This window comes from Pholcus phalangioides, unplaced genomic scaffold (assembly GCF_987345545.1).
Source record: "Pholcus phalangioides strain wild (caught in Gottingen) unplaced genomic scaffold, Ppha-v1.0 ptg000022l_1, whole genome shotgun sequence".
In the NCBI taxonomy this organism is placed as follows: Eukaryota; Metazoa; Arthropoda; class Arachnida; order Araneae; family Pholcidae; genus Pholcus; species Pholcus phalangioides.
In genome coordinates this window covers 40,562,209-40,582,230 of record NW_028301615.1, presented here as the reverse complement: position 1 = coordinate 40,582,230, position 20,022 = coordinate 40,562,209, and the positions used below count along the sequence as shown (strand labels likewise).

General features: G+C 37.2%; 1 protein-coding gene across 1 annotated transcript in view; it reads right to left on the bottom strand.

Moving 5' to 3' along the window:
* LOC149070441 (uncharacterized) overlaps positions 1-749 on the bottom strand; it is a 236,875-nt gene extending 236,126 nt beyond the window's left edge. The window contains exon 1 of the mRNA XM_089250182.1: positions 334-749. The gene's annotated coding sequence lies outside the window, so the exon portion shown is untranslated. The remainder of the gene's footprint in view (positions 1-333) is intronic.
* Between the last annotated feature and the right edge of the window lie 19,273 nt (positions 750-20,022).

The following is a 20,022-nucleotide window of genomic DNA, read 5'->3' as shown; positions in this document are numbered from 1 at the left end:
GCCGTAAAAGAGGGGTGGCCGTTAAGAGGGAGGTTTCACCGTATTATTACCGTTCAAACCGAGTATTTCGATCAGCACAATACTCGCACGTTTCATCGAGAATTGTCAAGCATACCATTTTGTTTTGTCGGATTCTAAAAAACTTTCCAAATAGCGCAACGATAAACTTTATGAATTTAAAATTCACTCAATTTTCAAGTTTTTTCTGAACCAGCCGGAAGAAGACACGTACGTACATTATTTACACACAAGACTAATTGAACATATTGCAAACCACAGTCAATGCAAAAACAACATGCGATCAATACTCGAAACATACATAATTGAACTCACCTGGAAAATTTCCATTCGTTGTTGTTAAATTCCGATCACAAAAAAAGACGAAATCCTGGAAACAAAGATGCCGGCTGGTGGAGGAAAAATCAAACAACCCCCCACTAATAATAATAACAAACAATTTGGTGAAGGGGAGGAAACACTGCAAACACTCACACAAGACACTGTGATGGCACCTATTATGTCATGTTGAATTCATTCAAAGTAATCCACAAAGTGTCGGGCACATTGTTGTATTCAATAACAAGACTGAATATTATTTCACTTTTTTCACAAAAATGCTCTTGACAAGAGAATGTGCATCTCTTTTTTGTTGATGGTCATTTCACAATGAGACGCTCTTACTCCAAACACCACACACACAACATTCAATTGAGAGAACGCTTCTCTTTCTCCTCTTCTCCACTGACTCTGTGCTGGTTCAGGGCAGGCACAGAATTGGATGCTGGGGCGGTGGGTTGCTATAAACTCCATTTCTTTGGCGATGTTTGGCGAGATTATTCGTCTATCTCGAATAAAAAAAAACCTGTTTGTGTGTCTTACTCTCTCTACTTGTGTTTTTTTTTTCACATTTGATTGACAGAAGATAATTAATGTACTGTATTTCATTCACCTTCAATCTGTTACCCTTGAACACTCACTGAAGAACCCGAAAGTGCTCGTTGTTCTTTACCGAGTCAATGCTAGTTTAGTTTCAGTATGTGTCTGAATCAGTCATGGCCCCCACAAGCATAGGCGCCGGAACCTACAGGCTCAGGCCGTTTGAGCCCCCCAACAATTTCTGAAAAAAAACAATGCATTGCACCTTCCTCCTCCCGCGTACGCGCTTGAATCCCGTATATGCGGGACGACCAGCAAGTTTCAGCCCCTCCAATGTTTTCTTCATGTCGGTGCCTCTGCCCACAAGGGTGGGGCTGGCGGGGATCCATCCCTGGGACCCGGGACAAGCATAATAAGCTTTTGTTTTTTCTTGCTATAAATTCCTTTATAAAAGGGCCCGTGAAAAGTGAGGCTTGGGGCCCGCCAAAGATCCCAGCCCATGGACTCTGTTCCAGGATGCAAGTGCCACGGACTCTGTAGCGTACGAAGGATTTTGTAAGGATAATGGTCTCCAAAGTTTTCGAAGCATGACCACTTCATCACGAGAATTTTATCGGCAGGGTCATTATTATACGGTCACCATACGTCCCGTTTTGGGACATTTTTCGATTCTTCGTTAATAAAGCGACGGTTCATTTTGCGGGACGACTATGTTCATCTCGATTTTTATTTACTTAATCAATAATAAATGAAATCAAATTTTATTTTTCAATATTTATATTTCTTGTCGACAGAATTGTTTTATTATGAAATTCCAAACTACCCCCATGTTTGGAATCCTGTGGACAGAATTTAACTTACTTTTTAGATCATCGCTAGGCTTGTAACACACTTTTCCCCTTCAACACACGCCAAACAATAGGCTCAGGAGCATTCTGAACGGTAATTGCAGGCTAACATCATGGAAACGAAAGAACGCAGAATGATTTCTGCTAACTCTAGACGTAGTATTAGCTAGATATATTGATTATTGTACACGTAAAATTTTGATAAAATTACGGATAAATAATTATAATAATAATCATAATAATTAAATTATGATACACTTATTGTAAATAGCTGCTCATCTGAATTGACCCATCCTTTAGTTTGATATATTTCGATTGGTAAAGATAAATATCTTTTATCGCATAATTTCCACGAATCAGAATTCACAACGTCTCTGATGGTTCATGGTTCCACGTAACTATAGTATGTAGCGGCCTTTAGCAACACCTTCTATAGCAAAAAGCCTCCGCGCGAAGTTTTGACGTCACTGAAGTCGTCCATTTCACCTGTAGCCATTGGATATAGCCGACTTATGTAAAATTTTTACATTTTCTTGCAGTATATTCAATGACTATAGGTGAAATGGACGACTTCAGTGACGTCACGAGCTACGCGCGGAGGCATTCTGCTACAGAAGATGTTGCCTTTAGGCAGATGCGAGCCTGGAACAGGATTTTCCAGATCATACGAATGAGAAACGGGAGCAAATCCTGTTAAAAAATATTTCAGAGAACATTTTATAGTGTCGACTCGTAAGACAATGGATATAATTACCGATTGGCACTAAAGCCTGGGCCTTGTATGGTTCAGCGTTCTTCAACTTTTTTCTCATTGCAGGTTGCTGAAATTAAATCGGTGAATACAGGACCGGAACCTGGGGGAGGTCCCTGGAGGTATGGTGCCCCGGGGCTGGACCAGAGGGGACGCTAATTTCATTCTTTAACCTCTCCTTTTCAACATTACAACGGCGCGCCAAATGAGTACTTGCCTCGGCTGACCAATCGTATAGTTGCCACTATGGGTGAATATTGTCGAAAACCCACAGGCATAGATGGGAGAAAGAATTTGCGAACCTGTGCAAATAATATTAGAAGGGAAATTTCCTATAACTTTGTGTATAAATATTTAATTTTTAAAAATGAAAATTATATATGGAAACTATAAATATGCTATTATAAATGCGAGAAACACCGTTTAGTTAGAACTTCTCGTTGCACCTATTGAGTAGAATCAAAACCACATCTGTTATATAATTCCCTAAATGAAATTGTTGTTGGTTTTAAACTGTGTGCAGCATAAAAATGAACATGTGGTATGAAACTATTATTTATTTTTATTTTTATGCTACAAATCGGAGAAAATTTCATGCGCCAAGAAATATCGGTTACTATATTTTTATGTTTGTCGTAAGGTCACTTTTTATAAACAACAACATAATATAGTAACCGGTATTTTTTGGTGCATGAAATTTACATCGGTATGTAGCTTGAAAATGAAAAAATTATAGTATTGTTCCGGATAATTTTTCACAAGACTTCGAGGTCGCAAAACAAGAAGCGGTTCGACGGACAAACACAGATTTATTTACAGAACAGCAATTTACGCGTATTTACAAGCTAATCGGAGAGTGAACAATATTCTCATAAAGTTCATCTCACCACTGACTTTTCATCGAATCTCTCTAATCTGTGGAATCTGGCATCCTCACTCTAAGGATCGCCTCACTATTTATAGCTTCGGTCGAAACTTCGAGAAAAAGAGCATTCCACAAATGCTTCTGCCCAACCCTCCACCAGTTCTTCACCAATCGCATGCCTTTGCGCAATACCGAAACCGGTATCAAAAGATTTCGATATTTCTGAGAGCCATCGAAAAAAATCGCGCCATCTATCGTCTATAGATCGTAACAGTATCATACTAAATGTTCATTTTTATGCTGCACATCAGTTTAAAACCAGCATACGCGTACGCAGAATTTCCTCAAGGGGGTTTCAATTTTTTTCTTCTCAAGGGGGGGTTGAGTTTTTTCCTGCAAAATAACACTATAATCTCGGCTTGAGGAGGGAGGGGTTAGAACCCCCCACCTTCCCTTTGCGTATGCCAATGAAAACCAACGTCAATTTTATTTCGAGAATTAAAACAAATAGTTTTGCTTTCATTTGATAGATGGCAGCAGAAGTCCTAGCACAAAAGCTTTTCTATTTCAAGCAATATTTATACGCATTTCCCTTATTTAAAACATTATCGGTGCGGTAAAGTAAATAAAATTTGAACTCATTCATCAATGTTCAAGGCATCATAATTTATCCTTCTGACGCAAAAAGATGATGTTTAGAAATAGTCTTTAATAAACGTCTTTCGTTCGCATATCGCTGCTCTGAAGTTATCAAGGGAAGGAGAAAAAGAGCCTAGTTGCAGTATATGAGGGAGCCCATATAGGCTGCTAAATTTTAAAACCCTAAAAACAGACCAAAATACGTTGACTACACATTTGCATCATGGCTGCCAGAGAAATCATTTCTGTAAAATTTCACGCAAGTATGTAGGAACACTTGCGTCATCATCGATGAAAAAAATGAAAAAAATGAAAAAAACCGCAAGTGTTTACTTTTTTTTTTCTTTTATATATATATACCCGCGTTGGGAATGTAGTCGAAAAAAATACATACCCAAGTCGAAATTTTTACATGCCCCGGGCATGTCCGGCAATAGATTTATTTGTCCAATCCTGTCAGGCACTACTAAGCACTAGGTCGTGCCTAAGTTAAGATGGTCCTATTTCTAGAAGATATATTTTTCAAAACATCAATTTTTTTTAACTTGGACGCAAAGCCCCCTACATACACTACTACAGTAGAACCTCTCGATAACGGACACCCACGGGACCAAAACTTTTGTCCGCTAATCAGGAGGTGAGGAGGTACGATACATAGTGGAACCTCATTTATACGAATTTCACATTTATACAGGGTTTTACTTCAGTCGCAATTGGTTTCTATAAATTCTAAAGTTAAAATGTTTATGCGTGTGTTACTGCGAAAGTGATACACCGGTGGTATGCTTTCACCAATCGTCTCGGTAAAGAAAGTTTTATTAAATTTCATTACATTTACCACTTTAACTACGATTATGCATAATTCCCAAATAAAGTTGGAAAGTTTGGAATAAATGTGGAAAAAATTTATAACCTTTTCCCTTAAAAACCAATTATTTTTACCCGTACATGATACGCGTGCTACACATATTTTGCAATAAAAATGAAATTGAATTAAAATCAACGTAAAGAAGATAAAAACATTCATAACAACATTATCAGTCTTATAATGTTTGCCTTCTTCACACGTAGCAACAAACAAAACCATTGCAAATAACCATCCTGGCATTCCTGGGCCATAGTTATTCAGTTAATTAAGTTAATACGAGAATTTATCAATGGATATGATAAATTCTCGGTTTGTGACCAAAAATTAATAAATTAGAGTTCTCCTGATTTTACTGTCCGCTATCGAGAGTATCCGTTAACGGGGAGTGAAATACATTAACGCCCTATTCCATGGAATCGGTGATAACAGAAAAGTGTCCGGGAGGTAGTTTACGTCTCTCTACGAAGCTTTGGTAGGCACTGCAAGCCTCTAAATAATAGTTTTTAAAAGGAAATTCGGGTGTGTATATATATATATATATATATACACAAGAATATACATACCTCTGTGAATAGGTCAAGAACAATGGGACATTTTTTCGGATATGTGGGAAAATATTAAATATTAAGTAAAAGCGATTTACGTTAAAGTGATAATATATTTTCTGGGATAACGCGCCAATAAAAAACTACCAGACATTTTATAAAACCGCGTGGGTACAAAGCGCCCCCTACAAAAAAGAAGAGAGCCCTCGGGTTAATAGGTGTGTTGCTTCCATAGCTTTGGTTGCTTCAAGGTTTGTGTAGCATGCATGAAGGTGTTGCTCTATCTCAACCGGATGGACTAGTTTTGCCCCCAACGAAATTGTCCCTTGTTTTGATGGAACGAAACAGATATAATATAACCATAATCTTATGTCTATGAAGCGAAATCACCTGGTTAAAAGGGTGTTCATGCAATATATACAAAGATGCTTCTCAGCAGAGCACAAACAACATTTTCCCGCCACACCACTGAAAAATTCGATGATTTTATAGCGGCATTTTTGCTCCCACTTAAAATTTGCGCGCCCCTTAAAATTTTCCACACGGGGCAGTTCCCAACACCTAGTTAAGGCCCTGTTTCTGAGCACCACGAGTTGCACTTCTGCAAATAAGGCTAAGTATTATGCCATGTCACATTTTACGGAGTCTTTTTTTCTTTTGTTTACGGTAACATAAAGTGAGAGCAATATAGTTATGCTAAGCTTGAATGATTTCCGCTGAGGCCGGTATGACAAATTCTGAAAAACAGATACTAATGTTCAAAACATGAAGCGTTGTTAAAAAGAAAAAATGTTCTACGGCAGATCCGTAACTAGGATTTTTGGCGCCCGGGGTAAACATGATTTAGCCGACCTTAGCAAACATTATTTTGCCATCCCCACAACTTTAAAATTCGATCATTCTATAACGATGTTCTTTGTTCCCACCTAAAATTGCTGGCCGGGGCAGCTGCCCCCCCCCCCCTAGTTCTGGCCCTAATCCACAATATATCTTAACGGAAAATATCAAGAGAGCGAGAGACCAGGTCAATGACTGTCCAAAAAAGTGGCCAAGAAATTTTGCAAGAAGGTGAGTGACCAAGAGTATCTTAGTGAGCTGTAGGCGTATTTACAGGGCCGGGACTTAGCCAAAACCCTCCAAAGCAGAGGCCTTAAGATAACCCTCTTCTTTAGGGGATTGTTGGCTTAGTGGGCTGTACAGTGTGTACCGGCAAATTCGAGGAATGAGTGGTCAACAAACATTAGACTGGGATAAGTGTGGCAAAACTTGTTTAGCCCACAGGCAGCAAGGTGTATAGACAGTTCCGCATTGTGCATTTCCGCACAGGGAGGAATTTGGGGACAAACCCGCACAGTCTATTCCCGTACTTGCGAAAACAAAAACCCTTCTTGTCTTTCTTTTTCTGTTTTTCTTTTTTCCTGTCTCTTCTATCTTTTGTTCTCTACCATAAATGAACCGAAGTTATGGGGGGGGGGAGCTGAATCCAAATGAAATTGTGCAACTGAAATCATCTTTCTTGCATCAAAGATCACGATGCTTATCCTGGATTTGGAAGAGGAATCTACATACAGGGACTTGTACTACACGAGTCGAGCAGAGAGAGTCGACAAACGCATTTGAACCCTTAAGTTTAATTATGAGAGCACGAAAGATAAATAAATAGTTTATTAAGAAAAAAAACAATATATATAAATACAGTATTCTACTCAAGGGATCGCTGATCCATCCAGAGTATGCAAACATAAATTTTTATGTGGTGGCAAAGACTTTCGTATACTAACAAGTACTAAACAAAATACAAGTATACAAATAGACAAATATTACAGAGGCCTTGGTGTGACAACACTGTATACTGGGAGCCGAGAAGTACCTTCCTATTGTAGTAAAATATTAATATAAATAGATATTAAAACATTTTCGGAATCCTTAGCTTATATTAAAAAATTGGAATGAACTTTTGCATCACAGAAATTTAGTATTAATTCTCAAATTATTTTTGTCATTGAACCCAAGTTTTCATTAATTCCCAAATTGTTTCTTTCAGTAATTCTGAAATCTATTATCCTAAAATTGTTTTTCTCATTAATGCTGTATTTTCAGTAATTGTGAAAATATTTCTCTCATTGATAGTACTAAATTTTTATTATTTTTCCTGGAATCATTCACCACGTATATTCTGAATTTTCAATAATTTTTAAATCACTTCTTTCAATAATTCCAAAAATTTTCAACAAATATTTCTCTCATTAATTACCGATTTTCAATAATTATGTATTTTAAATAATCCAGAATTTTGAATAATTCTAAAATCATAACTTACTTTCAGCTTTTATTATTTCTGAATGCTCATTGACGCTGAAATTATTTCTTTCAATAATTCTGGAATTCTTTCTTTATTTAATTCTGGAATTCTTTCTTTCTTTAATTCTGGAATTCTTTCTTTCTTTAATTCTGGAATTCTTTCTTTTTTTAATTCTGAATTCATTACTACTTTCATTAGTTCTGAGTGTTCATCAATTCTGAGATCATCTACAATTTTCATTATTTTATTCAGTATTCATTAATGTTCTAAAGTTCTTTAGTTGTGAATTTTCATTAATTCTTTCTTTGATTCTAAATTTTGATTTGTCACATATAATTCTGAATTTTCATTAATTTTTAAATCATTTTTCCCATCAATTCTGGATCTCTAATAACTTTGAACACAATGCGTGTCAGTTCGTCTGGCACCCTCTTTCGTTCACAAGTGATTACCTCCCACTATTCCGCTTTCTTTGAAGACACGAGATACTGTTGTACTAGAAAAGTCAAGAAGGTTAGCGACTTCGGAGATACCGGAACAGTCCCTTCCGACGCTCACAATCATACCACGTTCAAAATCACTCAAATCTCCAGTTTTCCCTCATGAACAGGTGAATTTGCAACGTTAACTGATGTTTCTGACCAGGAGAAAGCTTTTTATCAGCAAATCCGGTTTATTACGTCAGTGAACGTGCGGCACAGACGAGTCGAAGTTCAAGTGAGGGGTGTCACTAATTTTTTGTGCACTGGGTGTATAAAATGTATACTAATCATGGACTTTGTACGTATATTCAGATTTTTCATGTGACACAATTGTTTCCATAAATATTGATCGATTTTTGATCGGTTTATAATCTAGAGCGGCGGTTACCAAATATTCTTAGTCGAGGAAAATATTCTAGATCAATGGAGGCCATTCTATCTAGTACTAGTAAATGTGATGCGATAGTAATTCCTGGACTGCCTGAACTAAAACAACGTTAGTAGTAGTGGATATTTCATACAACGTTTCATACTCCTATCAAGAGATGTCACCATAAGTACAATTTCAGTCAAATCATAACAATATTACTACTGCAGTCAACCAACGTTGTAGCGGTTTTTTTTCGCCTTAATTTATTTAAAACTTTGATTTTTAGGTAATTTATATTATCATCTTCAACTTAGTTAAAGTGATCTGGAAAAACACCGCAGATCACTTACGTAATCTCCAAATGTGCCACGGGTCACTCTAGTGATATGAAAATGTGTCGCGACCGCTTGAGAGATCTCTGTAAATGTGGCGCTGGCCACTTGAGTGACCTGAACCTGTCGTACGGGTTATTCAAGTGATCTGTAAACATGTCGCAGGCCACTTGAATGATTTTAAATTTGCTACTGGTCCCTTAAGTGATCTGAAATACAAATACAACTAAGTGCCAAAACAAATACAACTAATTGCTAGTAATACTATAGTTAGTTAGTAATACTATAATTGTACTGTTATATGATAACAATAAATTTGATTTATATATATTAAAAAAAAAAAAAAAAAATACAAACTAAGTGCCACTTAGTTTATTTTTACAAAATTTGAGGTAGTGGCCCATATCCGATGAGTTCGAGGGCCACTTTTAACCCGCGGACCATGGGTTGAGCATGCATTGTGTAAAATATCTGTGGGAAGAGTCCCTATTAGAGTGCATTTGGCCGTTCTTCAAGAGTGATAAAAAAGAACTGGCCGTGACGGCATTATGTCCTCTTGGTGCCAATTGGACAAGGAAGAAGATGTTGAGGCCAAAGACGTATCCAAATTTGGAACGTTAGATATGGCAGTTCGAATATCGCGTGACTCGAAGATTATGGATTACAAATAAAGTGTATATAAACTGAATGAGTGATTTCCAAGTTCAAACATCCAAGTATAAGAATGTCGTGGGAAATGACTACCAGAAATTGGCGAAAGGGTTCCGCTAAAATGACGGTAAATGTTATGAGGAATAGCGTGAGGCCAGGGACAGATAAACACACACAAAGTCTATTTTCATAAATACAGGAAATGGAAATGGTTGACCAGAGAAGATAAACCGTTGGGCGCACACACACACACACATATGGAAAATAAACAATTCAGATGATGGGGATTACGGATGGATGACCAAAAAGCATGCAACTCATTTATTGCACGAACGACACGAAAACGCGACATCAAAAACTAAAACCTCGATACGAAAAATGTTTCGTTTGTCGAAAATGAGATGATTTTATCTACCAAAATCTCGTTAACACATTATCATTTTGGTGCGGAACTTGGGTCTGATATTGTATTCATCGAAATCTAGAGCCACAGTTTTCCACCCTCGAATGTGATCCGGCTCAGAATTTAAAAAAGTTTTCCCACAGAGAATGAGACTGTTTTGCAACATGATTCTTATATGAAACACTGAACCACTAAAATTTATTAATTTTTTCACTTCTAATATGAGAGGCAGATGGCAGCGCTGATTGCACAAAAGTCTTCGCAGTGAGCAACTGACCTACAACGATACGAATAGTCAATCATTGCAGCTTACTCACAATTTTAAATATAGATAGCAGCACTGAGAAAACGGACACAACAGGAGATGCGCACTCAGATTGTTATTTACGCACAATCACACTTCCGGCACAACTCATTCGGTAGTGAATTGGCTGCGACGATAGACCGGAGATGTGCTCGATGTGAAGGAAGGAAAGGAAGAAAGCACTTCTTTATATACAAGGTGTCCACTATTACCGTTGTCCAATGGCTATTTCATGAACCGTTGGTTTTAGACACAACCTTGACTTGGACTTTTGAACTTTCACTTTTCGAATTCAAATATCTCAGCGAATATTGCTATAGAGACATGGAAATTTTTGTTCGCCTCAGGAGAGACAGCGCAGCAACTCTCTAATTGAAAGTAAATTAAATTTTGCAACTTTTTTATTGTTAATTTTTTTCATTTAAACAGCAGCATTTAAGGGCGACATCATTTGAAACATTTTCTCTAATTGAAAGTTGTTTCTGAAACCAGCGGTTTAGGAATTAACCATTGGACAACAATAAGAGTGCACACCTTGTATATATATAAACACGCATTTCGCTGCCATCATAAATACATTATGGGCCACACAAATACAAATACAAAGGACCCAACAGCAAAATGCTCAACGAGGTGGAAGACGAGAAACAAAATTCCCACAAAATATGGGCTGCAGCATTTCGACACCACAAAATTTTCTGGCCTGCACTAATTCGTTGAAAATTCCCTACAGCAATGTTTCTCAAAGTGTGTGCCGCAGCTCCTCAGGCCACTGTGTGGGCATCGTCCTGGGGGGTTCAGGTTCGAACCTCGTTGACGGCACAGTGATGGTCGCCTGAAACTGGTTTCCTACGGTTTTCCAACTTCGAGGGGTGAATGCGCGTGAGCCGGTCTCCCATTTGAAAAAGTCTCTCCGCAGAGAGCAGGCAGGCAGGCCTACAACACGATACTGACATAACATGGAACTTCAAGCGTTTCCATCTTTACAAGAGAAAATGGAAAACAAATGACAGCACGAACACACACAAGCGCAACTCGACAACATAAATACGTTAGGGCTACACATACACTCAAAACACTCATTCTCCGGCATGTGCCGATTCGTTAGAAATTCCGTAGAGGAATGTGTAGGAGGTGCATGTACGATAAAGTAGTATTAGCTCCTGAAGGAGTCGTGGCGAGCTGGAGATACTGATACTGTACCTACCTATGCTTTTAATTCGTTCTTTTATGTGAGGCAAAATAGCTACTAAACTATTCTGGAGGAATCATGAATAGGGCAAGGGAGCCGCGGTAGACAAAAGTTTTATAATCACTGCACTAGAGAAATTCCCTGACCATGTGGGCATCGTGTTGGACTTTCATAGTGGGGGTTTGGGTTCGAACCCGGTTTGCGGCTATGTGGTGGTCGGTTGATTTTATTTTTCTGCAATTTTAAAGCTTTTAAGCACGAATGCTAGCCGATATCCCGATTTGAAAAGGTCTCCTTGCAGAGATCAGTATAGACTTACAACACGATACTTACATAACATGGAAGTTAAACACTCTCGCCATTTCCTCTGCAACATACGGAAGACAGCTGCACAATTATACCATGAAAAGGCCCGATTGGCATGGTGGCAAGATGCTCGTCTACCATGTGAACGTTGCCGTCAGGTCCCAGCAGGGCCGTCATTTGTGGCGAGGGGGGCATTGCCCCCACCCGTGGCTTTTGAAAATGCACTAAAAATAGTATATATATATATTATATATATGCTATATACAAATAGGGTGTGGGGGCAACACACCCCCCTCCCCGGCTTTTGAAAATACACTAAAAGTAGTATATATATATAAATATATACACATACATTGATTACATGTTCTTTCCCCCCCCCCCCCCACCTTGGAAAAAGTTGAAATGACGTTCCTGGGTTGCTGGGTCCCAGGTTTGGTAAAAAAACCCGCTTTTAACGCTATTCTTTCCCAAATTTCCTCCGTTTTTCGAATTCGAATATCTTTGTGAATACTGCTATTAGAAACATGGAAATTTTTTTGTTGGCATCAAGAGATACAGGGCGACAACTTTCTGATCGGAAGTTGGAGCACAGAGGGACCGTATAAAAATTTAGATTTTTTTACTTTGTGACACACTGTATTTTCACTCCAAAACTAATGCAGGGTAACTTTCGAACGCCTGTTGATAATTTTTTAAACTGGAACCACACCTCTACGACGGACGGTTGATGAAATAAAGGCAAGACACCCTGTATATTCGAATTCCATATTTTTAATGGGCATCTTTTTCAGCCACCTCGTTGGGCATTTTGTCTGTTGTGGCCTTTGTATTTGTATAGACAGCCGACCTCTGGAGCAGCCACACACGGCTGGGCACAAGACAGACGAGATGAAGGATGAGACCGATGATGATGTGCCATTGGCTGTCAAGCCGACGCTATGTCCATCCGAAAACCAAATCTCGGGACTGGCTTGGGTTATGAATGTGACATTGGTAATGCTAAGAAAGGGAGGGGATTTCATGTACGTGGTTGCATTTACGTCTGACATATGCCACTTCTCTGCAATACTAATTGTATCACCGCTGTGGGCGTTTAGCCAGTTCGTGCTACGTCGTTGTTGTGATAGCATCTGTTTTTCATGTATCCGTCATGTCGTGTATATGTTTTGCGTATATTGTGTGATTAAATTAATTCCTGTCAGCGCTGTACCATTTTAAAATAAGTAAATTACGCTGTGTCCAATTTGTTGGGGGTCACAGTGTATTGCTAGGAGAGAGGGTCCCCATGATGCTGAAGCATGGTTTTGTTTTCGTGGGCCGAGTTGAACCGTGACCTACGTGAGTGACATATTACTTTCGAAGGTCACGGTTGAACCCGATTTGCTGGCCAGAATTAGTGCACTTCGCTATAGGGATAGGTGGAAGGTGATAAAACCGGACTGAATTTTTTCCCTCAAAAACTGATCCGTGTATAAGCCGATTTCTGAACTAAAAAAACTCAGATTATATACGAGTATATATAGTATTCGGGAACCGCTGCCCCAGAGGAGTTTACGAAATGCATGCGTAGGGTGAAGAAAAAGAACTGTAGTAGTCCACAATATGAGCATTACAAAAAATGCATCTAAATCTATTTTGTGAAATTTATGTCATAAAATCTCTCCTATTTTCAAACGATGTTCATTCTTATCTATTTCTGATGAAAATCAAATTTGTCAAACATTCTGAAAATTCTACGAGGTACGAAAGAGAGGGAGAGAGAGAGAGTGTGTTTGGTCCTCGAGGACGAAACATTATATCAGAGAGACGCCACCAAAATTGTCATCTGTAGGCTCCCAACTGATTTTCTCTTTCTCATTCAAAAGGTTCTGGTTCGTTCCACAGAATAAAGCAGTTTACTGGAAGGTGGGGGATAAAATAGGAAATCGTAAAAACGGGAACAAGAAGCTGTTCCGTGCTTTGAAATTGTCTATTGAGGAGAATATATGTGTATACATATACCATATATATCATACATAAAAATGAAACTGTTCCAGGAACTCTTCCTCGTTCCTCGAATTCTAAGAAAAGAATGGCTTTTAGGGGTGGAAAAATATAAACCCAAGTAAGCATCTGGTTGAAATTGCCGGAAAGCATTCCCTTCTACCCGCGAAAAAAAAAGAAAAACTCGGTTCAGTGATAGCGTCGAAAAGATATAGTTTCGCGGAAAAGAAATGAAATTACGTTTCTTATGAATACCCCGGGTTTTTTTTTCATTTTTGGTTTTTTTTTCATTTTTCAGGAGAGTAAGAGGAATCTGAAAAAGTTTTGCATGAATTACTCTCTTGGACGTCCACCAATGAGAATGCAATTTCCGCCCCCTCATTCCATCAAAAGTATTTCAGCATCGAACGAATATTCGATTTGGGAGAAATGTTCCCACTTCATACATGGTAAAACAGTAAGAAACATATACCCGTTTAGAGAGATATAGATGGTTTTTTTTTTTGTTTTTTTTTTTCACAGCCAGAGATATCAAGGAAACAGTTATTTTCCGGATATTATGCTGAGGTGAGCTCGGAAAGAAAAGTCATCACGTCTCCACCGGGACTCGAACCCAGGCCCTCTTGCATACCAAAAAAGCCATCTATATCTCTCTAAACCGTCCCACCCGGGGGCCATTTCCTGAAGTTAAGAGAGGCTACTAATGCCTCTACTTCAGCGCCTCACGACACAGTGCGTGAAATTTGGAAGGCAGATTCATGTGTCTCCAGTGGTGTAGATGGTAGCATGCTTGCCCGGTATGCAAGAGGGCCTGGGTTCGAGTCCCGGCGGAGACGTGATGACTTTTCTTTCCGAGCTCACCTCAGCATAATATCCGGAAAATAACTGTTTCCTTGATATACCCGTTTGTTTGAAAAAAAAAAAAAAAAGAGAAAATCCCAGAAACACTAACGAGTGAAGAGCATAAAATGCTCAAGTTGCAAAGCTCGGCTCTACCGTACTGCACACCAGTGTTTCCAAAGGGGGCAATGGAAAAATCCAGGGGGTGATAGAAGTTACGGGTATAACATAGGATCCCATGGGGTTGCTTGAGTTGGGGGACGATGAGAGAAAAAACTTCTGAAGAAGGGGCGATGGAACAAAAAGTTTGGGAAACTATGCTGTATACTATAGAGTCGCCGGAACCCAGAGTATTTCAGCCCCGTCCCCGAAAATAAATTTCATGGTGGCGGGGCAGAGAACACCTCCTCCAATAATTAACGAATATACAATGTAATGTACTATCTCTCCTGCTGCGTGCGCGTCTGAGTTCCGTATATAAGGGGCAACTGGTTTCATGTCCGTGCCTTTGTACTGTAATTTCAATCCACCACCCCTGAGGTTCTTCTGAACATATCAGTGGTAAAGAATGTGCATAAAATAGATTGAATACATCTTGAAATGCAATCAAAGGCCTCTCAAAACGTTCGTTATCCTTCTGAAGCTATACACCGTAGCTTCTATAAATACTACTACTTCTACTATATTACTTAAACCGTACATGCACCTCATACATTTTTCCTCTGCGGATTTTCTAACCAATAGCTACATGCAGGAACGTGTTGTGTGAGAGTGGCCCTTACATTTTTATGTGGTCAGAGTTGTGCTTGTTTTGCGTTCTTGCTGGTGCTGCCATCTGTCTTTAATATTTTGAAGTGAAAATGGTAAATGCGTGAATTTTCATGTTATGTAAGTATCGTGCTGAATGCTTGCCTGCTCTCTTTGGAGAGGCTTTTTCAAGTGGGGGACAATCTTCTTTCTATTACCATCTACTGTACTTTTCTAAAATACTCTTATCTCTACATTTTTTTTTCATTTCAAATAATTACAAACAAATAAAATATCATTCATATTCAAGTATAAAACAACGAAGGCGACATTAGTCCCATACTGGTTGTTACAATCAAAATGTTTGTGTTTGTTAAGATTACTATTGTACAATAAGTTAGAATTCATGACAAATAGAAAAATTATAATCAATGGAACAAAAGTAAAAATATGTATTATAAAGATAAGTGAAAAATAAACAACAGAAAACAAAAGAAAATAAGGGAAAGGAAAGAGAGAAATGCAATTAAATTTAATATACCAATAGGTGGTGGCGAGATATATACAATTGGTGTGAATAATAAACATGTAACGGGGTTGAAGGTGCTGTGACGCTTATGCGATATCAGAACATGAATCGACATATGCAAAATACAATAATGTACATCCATGCCGATGCAATGCATTTGCAATTGTCTAAATTTTTCTGAGTTATATATGTTATTTGACAGCATTTTTCCCTCCTTTTTTCTATTTAATTCATACATTCATAAAGCAGAGGGTAAAAAATGAAAGTTATGTTTAAGAGGAAACAGTCTGAGGATGAAATTTAAAGTGGATCTCAATGTCTGGAATTTGAAAAAGATGGAACTTAAGATTTTTTTTAAACTCGAGAATGTGTAGTTGCCTCTTTAATCTCAATGGGAAGGGTATTATAAAATTTCGGAACGAGAAAACTGAAATTTTTTTTAGTATAGTTTTGTGAACCAAAAAGTAGTGAATAAGTGGAAGTAAGTCGAGCGAATGTGCGGGCTGAGTTTGAGGGTAAAGTAAATTGATTCTTCTTAATTATCATTACTGATCTAAAAATATAAGTTACGTAGAGGTAGGATCTGGAGGTTGATGGAAGAGTTTGTTTGATAGAGACTTTTATCTACATTGAAGAATTTTATCTACATTGAAGAATTTTATCTACATTGAAGAATTTTATCTACATTGAAGAATTTTATCTACATTGAAGAGACTTTTATCTACATTGAAGAGACTTTTATCTACATTGAAGAGACTTTTATCTACATTGAAGACTCTTGTTTACATGGGATTAATACTCTTATCTACATTGTCTGTCAATGAGATATTCTACCGTACCCCCACTAGGTGGAAGCTGACAGGGTTCGATCTGGGGTCTCGGAATAAACCTTGTTATTTATCATTCTTTTGCACTATATTCACTATACAAGGGCCCATGGATATCCTGGCATGAAGAAGCCCACCAAAGATCTTCGCTTGCTAGTTCTTCATCAGAATTGGGGATGAATGAAGGTTTAATACATAATGATTAATTCCTGTCCTTAAAATTAAATTCATATACATATATCAGAAGTTCTTTTGCACAAAACTGAAGAGCAACGAACCCATGCCAATAATGAATAATAATGTCTAATTGGCTGAATTCTGCGCAATGGATTTTACACTACTGGAATAATACAGTACTAATTTTGTGGCACCATCGTCCGTGACGGTTATTACAATTCCTATTACATCGAATAGGAAACATTTTCTTTTCATTTTTTTACGTGGAACAATTTGCTATGTTGAAATAATAAATCGGAATTTCACATGCAAATTTTACAAAAATGAACGTGAATAAGTTTTTTTTTTCATGCAAATGTGTATTTATGGCGGAAATACGGAATTTGTTTTTCGAGACATTTCGGAAAACATGAATTTTACACGCATGTATAACTAGATTATTATCCAACAACGGGTTCAATTGAAACAAAAACAGCGATACAAATGTACATATTTACTATTCATGAGTGCTTTTACCGAGCGAAAATAAAACATTTTAATGACAACGAAAAATACGTGTTTCAAAGCGACGCTATAAATATTTACTTGCTTAAATTGTTTATTTTTATGTTATGGCAATTTTAAGGGAAATAAAAATCGTATACATATATACTATATTCCTTCCTATATCACGTATTGCAATCCCCACCCCCCCCCCCTCCTTTTTCTCTCTTAGGCCGGGATTACACTATAAAAAGTTTCATAAAAGATCTTTTTACAAAACCTGAAAAAAAACAACCAATAATGTTATTGGTTACATTCGCTCGAATGTAACTGGTAAACTTATTGTATTGGTTGCAATTTCTAGTTTTATTAATGAACTTTTATGATACTTTTATAATGTAATCCCGGCCTTAAACTTATTCGCAAGAATATATATATATATGTTGGGAGCAGACATAAAAAGTCAAAAAAAAATTTACACACACACACACAGTTTCCACTTCAGTTATTTGCAATACTTATCCAGATGGTTTTTTCCAATTTTCTAGAAATCTGTATCTGGTAGTTTCAATGGCTCTTTATATGTTACTGCCAAACTCTTAAGTGCGGCTAATTCGCGAAATGGCCGAGAGGTTCAGCCAAAGTCCGATTTTATAGTGTAATCCAGGCCTTAGAATGTCCAGACTGTTCAGTTTGATGCTAGGTGTTGCACTGAAAAGAACGCGTGCTCTGAAAGCAGAAGCTCTTTTTTCTCCAATACAATTTTCTATCAGCTAAACCTTTCATTTTACATGAAATGATTCTAAAAAATTCATAAAGAAAAGTGGAGGTACATCTGGGAAAAAATTCCGAGGTAGACATGAATCAATTGGGATCAAGTGGTAATAATTATCTTGATTTGCTCTAAAATTTAGCTTACGATGCGGCTGTTTTATGTTAGCGCGTGCATTCATATCAACTGAAACTCGTTAGCCGAGGCAGAAAATCAACGGAAATAATCTACGTTAACCGAGGTTTCACTGTATTTTGATAGTTTGTCTCTTGAAGACATGAATGGTATCACGAGGTTTAAGGTCAAAATGAATTGAATACGTCGAAAGCGCATGAATTCACTCATTTTTACTCGAGGCAAAAATCCGGGACACCAAGGACATATCATGTGTGTACATAAATATACGCATCGAAAGCTGAATAAAAAACTGTCAGTCTTAATTTTGTGTGCGTATACAACGTTATGCCTCCATTCGTTCTCATCATGCAGGGCTTCTTGTTCTCTTGAATCTCCTGTAATGGACGGGAAATATCAGCAACAAGAGACGGAAGTCACACACACACACACAACGCTGTCACATCGACACGCGATATCATAAAGACACTTCTCAATTTCGCACAATGAATGCGGCGACTTAAGTGAAGGACAAGGAAAAAGACACCAAAACAGAAATGGGTTTTTTTTTTAGAATTCTCCGATTATCTTGAATGAATGGATTCGTGTCAAGAACAAACCGGATCACTTTCATTCACGGATTATATTACCATCCACAGAAATATATATTTATTGTTTCACAATAACTCCTTTTAATATATATAACACACATTTCCTCCTTATAATACATCTACATTAAATATTCCTAACTATAAATACATGAGATTGATGCTTAAAATGTACATCGCATCAAAGATTCTTGATCACTCCTAATTATATTAGCTAATTACATCGCTTCAGTATTTCCGACGAATACAGACAAAATTTTTATTATTACAAAATGAATACTTTCATCGAAATGATCATTAGATGATCTGAAAAATTATTTCATGATTAATTTCTAGCAAATTAATTTTATTCCTAATTAGGTAATTAATTTTAAAAAATTATGAGTTATATAATTTGATCGTTTCAAATAATCTGAGAGTTATTTATTGCATGTTATTGAGCAAAAGAGAAAAAATTTCCGTATTCTTTAAAATATTCTTCAAAATCTTCAATTTTTCTTGCGAATTATTCATTTGTGATGAATGAGAAATAATTTCAAGAATTGGGAGAAAGAAATAATTTCTTAATTGATGATGAAAGAAATGATTTTTCAGAATTAATGGAAGAAATAACTTGAAGAAAAAGAAATAGCCTCAAAAAATTATTTCATAATTTATGAATGAAATAATTTCAGAATCGAAAAAGAAATAGTTTCGGAATTGATGAAAGAAAGAAGTAATTCAGTCTCAATGAGAGAAACAAATAAGTATGCAGTTGAACAAAAAAATAAATCTCAGAATTTTAAAGAAAATTATATATAGGATTTATGAAAAAAAAGGTTGGAAATTAATGAAAGTTCTCATGTTCAATAAAATTAATGGTTTCGGAATTAAAGCAAATACCTGTTTGATGAAAAAAAGCAATTTTGGAACAAATAAAATTCTTCAATATATAATTTAAGGATTTCTATTTAATCAGGAGTCAACATGAACACGGCCCCTTTTGGCCCACTTGTTTATACGCCACTGTACATCATTTAGCGAATCTAGACGCTATCTTACAATTATAGACTCATTGGTCCGCGAACTTTATGAAAGTTGTTTATTTTTTGGCAGCAGGGCCAGAACTACACGGGGCAACTACCCAGGGCGAAAAACTTTGGAGCGCGTCAAATTTAGAAGGTAACAAAAACTTCGTTGTAAAATCATCGAATTTAACAGAGGTGGGG